Genomic DNA, 10,630 nt, shown 5'->3' with positions numbered 1-10,630 from the left:
TGTCTCCCCTTTCTCTCCACTAAGTAACCACCCTTGTTATATAATTAAAAGCACAAGTAGTTAATGCAACTGTTGTCCTGTCAGCCTGTCTTCCTTTACAACAGCATAAACTGGCTTGGGCACTGGCCAATGTTAAGCATGTCACTGGTAAGTAAAATTAACAAGCTTTAACCCAAATGCAAACCTCTGGAGACAGATATGAAATGCATTTTCAATAACAAGAGGCTGATAATGTACAACCTCCCTCCCCCCTTCCATGCTGTTTTTCTCCTCCTTTCTCCCCCCTTTTCATCCTCCCTAACAGATCTTCCGATAAATTAACTGCTTTTTAGTTTGCAGCTCCGGTCCCCATTAATCCATATGGGGAGAAGTGTAGTCAAGTTACACTAGAGAGAAGAGAACTGGTACATTTTAGCGATGCAATTAGGGCCCATTAGTCTTGGCTTTAATTAGAAGGCTGGAGCGTTGATATTTCAAGTGCTGGTTTGTGCTGGTGTTGTGTTTCCCTGCAGCGTCGCTCGTCTCCGTCCTGGAGTAGGAGTCTGTCTGGCGCGTGAGCCGATTTTCTGCTTTTTTAGTTATGTTTCTATTCTGAATCTGTTACTGTTAAGTTCTGACTTTTCAGGTGACAGTCATTTTTAAAAAAAAAAGGCAGAGAGAGAACATGACTTTTAAGCAAAGAAGACAAAGAAAAAAAGATGGTTAAACATCAGGTGCATTAGGGGGAATTAGAGGTGTTAATGTGCCAAAAGGGAGAATAAAAAAAACTGCATGCGAGAGGAGCCAGAGAGAAAAAAAAATGTGAGTGCGAGATGAGCGAGGAGTTCAAACCTGAAGCCTCAAAGTCAAATTGATCTGCTTGAGGTGCCACATTTAATTGTTAGCCAACAGACAGACATGACATCTTAGCTCCGCTGCTCTCTCCCCGGCCACATTAGCCGACCGCACCGCTTCATGTTCACAGAGTGGAGGCAGACTGTCTGGAGGAGGAGCAACACTCACCATCCCTCCATCCTCCTTCCTGACTCATCACTGCTCCTCTGACTCTCTCAGCCTGCAGCAGCATGCAGGGACAACAGGAAAGGTCACAGCGGACCAAAATCACGGGGCTGAGTTGACATTTCTCTCTTGGTTTTTACAGATTGTCAAATTCATGTATAAAGATGTAGAAAATTTAAGAAGATGCAGAGCTGCCCTTCTACATGATTAAAGATCATTCAGCATTTAAATGAAAACATCAATAGGATTTTTCAACTCTGAATACTCTGTCCTGTGCCTCCAACCACTCCACTCGTGCATGTTGCCAGGAATAGTTTATTAAAAACAACTGAGCTCATTAGAGCCAATTAAGTCATGATTCATCTGTCTAGATAAACAAGCGGTGGCATGGCATTAATGTGATAAGCAGCCTGTTTAGACTGCACCGCACACGTGTTAGCTGCACTCAGAAACAGACACACACACACACACACACACACACACACACACACACACACACACACACACACACACACACACACACACCAGGTGAAACACACATTTAATTTGGAATACAGGAGACCTACGAACAGAATAAGAACTTATAAAGGATTTTAGTAAATAGTCAAAATCATTAACTAATCCATTCATATATCTGCTGTGTTTTGCTACAACCATTTATCAATTAATTGAGCAGTTGATCTATTTTGATAATGGATTAAGAGTTTCAGTTATTTTCAAGCAAAAATGTCCAACATTTGCTGGTCCCAGCTTAAAGTAAGCATTTGCTTCTTTGTCATTTCCAATAGTAAATGAAGAGTCTTTGGGTTAACTATTAATTGTGAATATAATCTGCAGATTAATTGATAATGAATATTCTTGTTAGTTGCAGCTGTAGTTTATAAGCTTTACAGATGTAAAACATCTGAAACTCATGCTTATATGCCAGCTATTATCATTTTCATTCATTTTGTAATTACCCTGGAAAACATTACATGAATAGTATAATTATACAGTAAATACACAGTAAAACATTTTATCTGCAACTACAGTGAATTAATATTAATACAGTTCATTTTTGAGGAGTACTTGTTCTAAGTGTAGCTGCTATATTTTACTAAAGAGGTATCTTTAAATATAGTTAATTCATTAATTAATATTAATTATGTTAATTAATATTAATTAACCGCAGCCAGCCTACTTCTTTGTTATTAATTAACCGCAATATTAATCTCTTTAAACTCTACTTATACGTTGCTGAAAATCTGTGTTAGTAAGCATTTCTCTTTTGCCCAAATAATCCATCCACCTGACACACGGGTGTGATTTAACAGCATGATTGTTGCACAGGTGTGTCTTGGACTGGTCACAATAAAATGACTCTCTAAAATGTGCAGTTTGATCTTGAAAAAAGACATTTATGAGGAACTGAAATGTGGCTTTTATTATTTTGGACTACAGATACCATTTTTTTTCTTCAGGAGGACAAAGTCATGACCCACCCTACTCTGCCTCTGACTGGCTTACACTGATATTCTCACCCTAACCCTAACCAATCATTCATCATGCCTAAACCTTATGAACCTAACCAACAAAGGCAATGAGGACTTGCCAGTCAGAGGGAGTGAAATAAACTTTTTGTGTGGACAGAAGAAATCTGAATTTTGGCTTCAATGCATGAAAAATGGGAGCAAAAACAAAAGTGTTGCATTCATATTTTTGTTGGGTATATACACTGTAATTTACATATTGACATAACTTCTCCTTTCACACGTACACTTGGTGTAATAAATGCAAATTGGATTTTCCAACTGTTTTTCATACATTTTTGGAAAGTTATTAACTCACAATTAAAGTAGTAAGCAGTCATAACAAAGCTGCATTGTACATGACGTCTCATTCACACTGCAGAACCTGTTCAGTCTGCTCAAGGCACCAACTGTGACACAAGTAATTAGATCCTGCACTCACACGACTAATCTGTAACCTTTCTAGATTACAACACACCCTCGACACTTCCCTATCACCCCATCTAAAGCTAACCATTTTCCCATAGCAGTTTAATCTTTCCTCAGAATATGTTGTACAATCTAATCAGACTTCCACTGGTGGCTGGGCGGGCAGCCTCCCAGCAAGAGGCTGTCACAAACCTGTCGTGGCCCTCATGTTGACAGACCAAGAGGCGGCCCCGTGGGAGTGGGGGGGTGGGAGGACCCAAATAACAAGATGGTGTCTCACAGTTGGTGTACGTGTACGTGTGTGTGTACGTGTGTGTGTGTGTGTGTGTGTATTTTCAAACATACATTGTAACTGAGTAAACTAATCTTTTCTCATTAACACAAAATACAGGTTTTATTTATTCAAGTTATTAACTTTTTTCTCAAGTACAACTGAATTAATGTCAAGTCAAAAGTCAAAGTTTATTTTGAATCATCACAAAATTATTTCAACTTGTTTTTTTGTTTTTTGTTTTTCAAATTCCGGCCTGAACGCTAACTTTCTTTTTTCATTAGTCCAGGGACATGATTCTTGCTTCGGTGTGAAAGGTCCCGGGCTCATATCGCAGAGGGGCCCCCATTATTATGTTAAGGCTGGCTCAAGCACTGAAGATAATGGGCACAATACCAAGTGAGAAGTTAAGGAAATTTAAGTATTGAAATGGACTCAACCCACTAGTCAGCTCAGATGATCATCAGAGGGATCAACAACAGGAAACAAAGCTGGATGCAACAAAAACAAACTTGTCATCATGACAGAGCATATTGTCGATGAGGTGTTGTCATGGTTTCCATTGTTGGTTATAAATATTCCCTCCATAATAATGACTATTTTAACAAAGTTTTCAGTTACAACTACTGGCAAAACCACCACTTAGTTATCCATCCGATATGGCTGCGTGGCTTAAAACAAAAAATGTGTCAGTGTCAGGAGGGTGACTGTGTCCATTTTTCAACCAGTGAATCTTTGGCAGCTCGGAGCGAGGCTGAGACCAGAGCTCCTTCATGTCTCTGTCTGTTTACAGGGCAAGCAAATCAAAGATGCGTCTCATTTCAGAGGCTGTAAAAGTGCGCCTGGGGATGGATCAGGTGTCTCTGATACATCCAATCCTCCCAGAGCAGCCTCTACTTACAGGCTACCAATCCATGTATCCTCCAAATGAACACTGCAAACAAGCAGTGTAATTAAGTGTCCTCAGGAATAAAGTGTGTTATCTTTTCAAGTTATCTTAAAAATGGCCTCCTGGTCATCATAACTGAATAGTCTGATTGTTAGAAGAATGTTGCATTATTAAAATCTTTACTGAACTTGGCTGATGCATGATTGATTTCTTAACCAGCAACCCTGAAACTTGCAAACTAATAATCGACTCAACCTAGAATATTTCCGGGTTTACCATCTATGACACTTTAAACTTTCCACTGCAACAGTAACACAAACAGGGCATATCAGTTTATCATATGCAGCTCTATTAGTCCCTTTAGTGCATCATAGCTACGGGCTTTTTCCCCTCATTCGTTGAAAAAAAGAAAATCAATGGAGGTTTTCTGTTGAGTTTTCCCTTTCAATATTTTGTTTCTTGTGGTGTATTTATTTCCTGAGTGGTCACGAATAAAGCCCATCTAATCGAAACATCAATTTATTATCTGAAAGTGCTTATAGGAAAAAAAAGGTTACATTTTTTACTGGAAATTTCACAGCCTTACATCCGGTGCTCCAACAAGCTGCCTGAAATGAAATATGACTTAATGTTTTTGATGCACTTTCAGTCATCAAAGTTCTCAGGGATTTCATTTCTGTGGCGCTAAGTGAAGGAGCTGTTAGCTTGTCTCTAGCTGAGTGATTTAAAGTCGTGGACGTGTTGGCTGACTGGATGAGACAGTAGCAGTCTGGGCCAGGCGTCTGCGGCATACTTCTCTTGACATTTATCCATCCTGGTTTGCATTTCCAAGCCCTCCTCCCAAAGATGGCAGGGTGGGAAACGGCAGCATGGATGGGCCCATTACGGACAGCTGAACAGCCTCCATTTACAAATATTTTTTTGTAAATACCAGATCATGTTCTTAACACAGCAAGTCCCGCGGGCCGTGCAAAGAGCCCTGTGAGAGTATGGCTGGATGTCAGTCTTTGGGTCTGTATCGAACTGCAAGCATCTGGAGGCTGGAGGTGTCTATCCCATGTTTATGAGGGCAGGGAGCCTCCACACACTCTTAGAAATAAGGTTTCCAAAAGGGTTCTTCAAAAAGGCTGAGGCTCTACACAGAACCAGCTGCTTCTGAGAAGCCTTTTATTTGAAGAAAGGGTTCATCAGGGGTTCTTAGCAAGACAAAGGGTTCCGTTAAGAGCCCTTTTTTGGAAGAGAGAGTTCTTCAAGGATTGTTAAAATCCTTGAGGAACTCCACCCAGAACCCTCTCTGGGGGCTCTGGGTAACTGCAACATAGGAGGCGTCTCATTTAGAGGCTCTCATAAGGGGTTCTGGGTGAAACCACAGATAATAAAAGGTAGGATGTCTCTTAAGTGGATAAGCCGAAGAACCCTTTATATTCTAGTTAGTACCTTTATTTCTAAGAGTGTAGATAGCGTCCTGGGGGATCCTGCCTTCTGCTGCCTTAAGAGATTAAGAGATGCAAGCAAGGCTTCCTGACCCCCCAACACACACACACACACACACACACACACACACACACACACACACACACACACACACACACACCTGCCACAACATGGACTCATACACACATATTACACACAACACGTGGCGTTTCTTTCTTTCCATCCTTTCCTCCCCCTCCTCATGGCCTCACACAGCCATGCACTCCCCCTCCTGATTAGCCCATAATGGACGACTGATGTCCCCGAGACCCTCAGGACCTCCCAAGGGAGCCCTCCAACTCTGACCCCTATCTCCGCCATGCACTCCACCTTCTTAAAACACACTAAATAATCTTTCATTTGACAGGGGCTTGAATGAAATTCAGCTTAGAGCCGCATCATTTGCCCTGGACCATAGAATATTGATAAATGAATCATTGTCGTGCTAGATACCCCCCCCGCCCCCTTTTTTTTTTTTTAACGGTTAGAAGCAAGGAGATGCAAGTTGTTCTGGCCAGATCACATGATTATTTAACAGTTAGGGGAGACCAGTAACTGTAACATCATTGGTCAATTGTGGCTTGACTAATTAGAAAAGGACATTGTGGTTTTTATGACCAAAAAATTGAATTCCAGGGAAGAAAGTTAATTTTTAAAAGTCAAGATTATTTTTTCTTTGTGTTCACTGTATTGTACATACAGCAGTGTGAGTTTTATAACATAGCAGTTTCTTTAGTTTAATTTAGTTTAATAATGCTTCCTTCAGGCTTACAGGCTAAAACAGTTAGCTATGTATCAGCTTCTTGACATCGGTATAGTTATAACAGTTCATTAAAATTTCTGCATTGTGTGCACTTTGCAAACTCAAGGCAAAAATAAGTGTGGGTCAAGTCTATACGTTGTCCATTCTGGGCCCACAAAGTCACAACCCAAGGGGTCACTTTAAATTATTCACTTATTAAAAACTTTATAATTACCTCTTACTGTTACATATAGTGTTACATGTCACTCCAGTAGTGGGGTAGGTTGTAACAATGGAACTCCTTGTATTTGACATTAATTCACATAATCTGTGACTGTGTTGGAGATGACCAGTTGACCCTTCCTAAGTCCTACCCCTTTTCACTCTGTGCTCCTTTGACAGTTTGATACCTTGGTCAACTTTCTTCATACTTGGTTTTTGTACATATGCTATGTGCTAGGCTAGTCTATGTCAAAAAGAAAACCAAATTTTGAAGATGTGACCTTTAAAAGAGACACTGAATTATCTAATGTTATCAAAATGCTACCTAATGAACATTAGCTAACTGGTTATCTTGCATTTTGCTAACATTAAGTAACTTAAGATGTAACTTTTACAAGAAAAGTCTGTTCAAATGTTATTGGACCACTGAGCAAAAACAGTCAGGACTTTGGAAGGGTAAACTGAGTTTCATTTGTAGTTGACAAATATGGGTACTGTGTATCAAAGTTGGAGAGACTGAGCACAAATAATCACTGAGTTACTGATGCTCAAACAAGTGTTACTACCATCCCTGGTCCCCCCTATTATTCCATTTCATTTTTGGTTGCTGCTGCCTTGTGCATCCATTGAGAATTCAAGTACTTTTTTCATCATTCTTTCTCGCACTGAAACATGCACATCAGTTATCACCATCTCCGGGTAAAGGACTTGAATATCAGTTAAAATTACAGGCTAAGTTCAGTACATTGCATGATGTAAATGTGACTTTTACATGCACAAGTCCACAATGGCAAATAAACATGTATTCATAAACCTTGTGCAATTGGGCCTATGCCGCCATGGAGACAATATCCGGCAGATTCATCAGAGCAGGCAATTAATCACCTCACTCTAAAATAAACAAAACAGGGATCCTAAACATGCGCCTATTAAATCAGCAAGCGGGGCTGGATGGCTGCTTTTAGATGCAACGTTTACGTGTAATTATCTTCTTATATAATTAAGTGCATTCAGTTAACAAGCATCTTGCTAACGGGCCACATTGCTTACCCAAACGAGCGGCAGGCAGCCCAGAACGCTGAGTGAGTGAGTAATTAGAGCTCAGCATGCCGGTGTTAATGGAAGTGAAATCATCACCAGAGAGAGGGAGGGAGGGAAGAAGGGAGGGAAGGAAAGGAAAGGAAAGGAGGTACAGATCAGGAAAGGTGAGGCAGAAAGGAAGCTTCAATATTTAGGATATTAATGAAAAGTATGAAATAGCTAAGTGGGTGTAGTTGTTGAATTTTTGGTTTGATGACCCCAAATTGCAACACCAGTGAAATTAGTATCACTCAACATGAAGCTACATTTTTGCAATTAAGTTGTAATACGCTGCACCAACTACTTCAGAATGAGCAAACATACTGAACCCGAACACTTAATCTCAAACTGCAGCACAAACAAATAGACTCTGAGTGCAGATGTCTTTAGCTATACTCTGAGAAAAAAAAATGCTGAAAATAAAAATAAAATGTTAATTACTGATCTAAGATGTAGACTTTATAGAACCTTCTAGGAATAGTTCAATATTTTGGGAAATAGCCTCATTTGCTTTCTTGTTGAGCATCTTTCTCTCCTAAAATGACATTTAAATATTCCTAAATAATTTAGGAAAAATTTAGGCTAAATTATTTTCTCAATTTGTGATATTTATCGTTTTAATGGTGCTGGAATTGTTTTACAGACATGATTACATCCAGACATGTAGTTTGGGTCAGGTGTAGGCAACAAAAGCACGTAGGGTAAGGTTGGGAAAACATTCCTTAACCTTGACCGATATGGTCAATATCAGCATTTTCTCTTTATGTAAATATAAAAGGGCCAGTATATTGCGGTATGTTTCATATTTTTTGATGTTAGGATCTAGTACAGGCAGGGTTATAGTAGTTGGCAATTAGTTTTAGTTAATTTAATAGTTAAGAAATAGTCAATTAATTGTTGCAGGTCTAGCACAGATTATAGAAAACAAGATATCACATGTTCATTAGTGAGTTTTAGAAGTGCTGGTTTCAGAAGGTACTGTATTTGGATTTCAGTCTTTATGCTAAGCAAAGCTACATGTCTGCTGACTGCAACTGAATTCTGAACAAACACATACGTGTGATATCAATGTTTCCATTTAACTCAACAAATTTCTCAAAATGTTTAATGTTTCCTCCAAGAATCTACGTGACAGAGATATTAGAATTTAAAAAAGAAAAAAAAACAACAAAACAATGAAATACTAGTTACTGCACAGTGCTCATGTCCTGTGTGCAGAAAGGTGAGTTTTACATGACCTGTTATACTATTACACCCATTCAAAAAACAATGGTGAGAAGACTAGTGTGTGTGTGTTTTAGTGTGTGTGATCATTTGAGCCAAACACTTTTCTTTGAGTCCACACTACACAGCCATGAGCTCATCCAGCCTGAGGCAACGGTGGGACAGGGGAGTGAACTTTGTCACACTCGACTCTGCAATATCACTTACTTATCTGTCTGGGAGAGAAATGTGTGGACATGTTTGATTCCAGGTTTATTTCTAAGTAAAATCATCATGATACTGGTACAGAGAGTTGAAGATTTGTAATAGAATACAAATGGGGATAATTGGATCAATGATAAAGTTCCATTGTATTTTATTGCCCCAGTCTATAATGAATTGCTTGCTGAAATGTTCAGTTTATATTATTATATACCAGATATGTGTTTTTTTCAGTGTTTCTGGAAAAAAAAATCTATATACTGAAGAACATTTTTGGCTAAGAGATCCAAGCACTTTCTCTTCAGTTCTTTGCCTGCAGCTCCACATCATAACAATGGACGACAGCCTTCACATGTCATGTCAAACCACAACCCTTTCAGTGCTCACCTCAGTCTGACAACCGAATCACAACCCCTGCCACATAACCTCCTAATTCCACACATAAAATCCCAAATACTCTCAAAGTCCACACCATTGTTTGGGTTAATATCGGTCTTCAAGAGTACGCAGGTGAAAACCCAAAATACAACCGGGCCGGTTAGGGTTCAAAGAGCCACGTTGAACGGCTGCCAAAATTCCTCACACGGCGCAGATTGCAACAGCTTACAGTGAAATTATGATACAAACTATGCAGCAAGTGAGTAAGGAATATCAGGTCCCTTTGTCCCGGCGCTTTCTATTGGGTTCAATAAACACTTATGCACTCTAAAGGACTCAAGCTCAAAAAGGGACAATGGCTCCCTTCAGAACTCGACACCAGACCTTTAACAATACAAAAATACTCTATCCTCCAAAGACTAATTGATGTTATTTGCCTTTTGATAAGTCAGAGGCAGGCAGACGTAATAGTAAAGAATATACGCACTGCTTTTGATGGCCTGTAACCTGAGTAACTGGAGTACAAAGAGGCAGAGACAACAAAAATGCTCCGTTTTTGGTTGCTTATCACCAAAGCCATGATCATTTGTGTTTTCGGGGCAACAAGAGTGTAATTTGAATAGGGACAGACTTTAAAAGGGGAATCGCCGCTGCTGTGCGCTCAGAGGAGTTGGAACCGTCGGCCACTGGCCTGTGAGCATATTGGTTATTGATATTCTCTCTCTGTGTCACACACACTGCATCTGGCCTCTGAACACAACGGCTGAAAAAGCCCTCAGAGCCAGGGTGAAACAAATACATTTGCACTTTTTTCTTTGGCAGCTGGAGCTGGCAGGTGAAATTGGTGGCTGTATAGGCTGACAACTTGGCTGCAGTGCCATCTACTGGTGACAGATGCTGGAACTAGGATGGGGTGAAAACCAGAGGAGGAACAGTGAAAGGGTTTATATTTAAGCTGTCTTTTTTGTCTCATGGTCAACCTGCATAAAAGGTAGTCCACCACTCATTCAAAAGCAAAAAGCACGCATTTCACTTCAGAGTTGTGTGGGAAAAGAGCATATTTCACTCGCACAACTGAGATTCATATGCTGTATATTTAGTGCATATGCCATAAGGGACTAAAAGGGAGGGGTTGTGGTGGAGGGCAGCAGAACGACAAAAGGATACAAACTTAGACTAAACTGCTAGTTGGCCCTCCAGGGAACCAGAGAAGT

Source organism: Lutjanus erythropterus, chromosome 14 (genome assembly GCF_056507025.1).
Source record: "Lutjanus erythropterus isolate fLutEry1 chromosome 14, fLutEry1.hap2, whole genome shotgun sequence".
NCBI classification, from domain to species: domain Eukaryota; kingdom Metazoa; phylum Chordata; class Actinopteri; order Lutjaniformes; family Lutjanidae; genus Lutjanus; species Lutjanus erythropterus.
The sequence above is the reverse complement of the archived record's forward strand: the minus strand, read 5'-3'. Positions refer to the sequence as shown.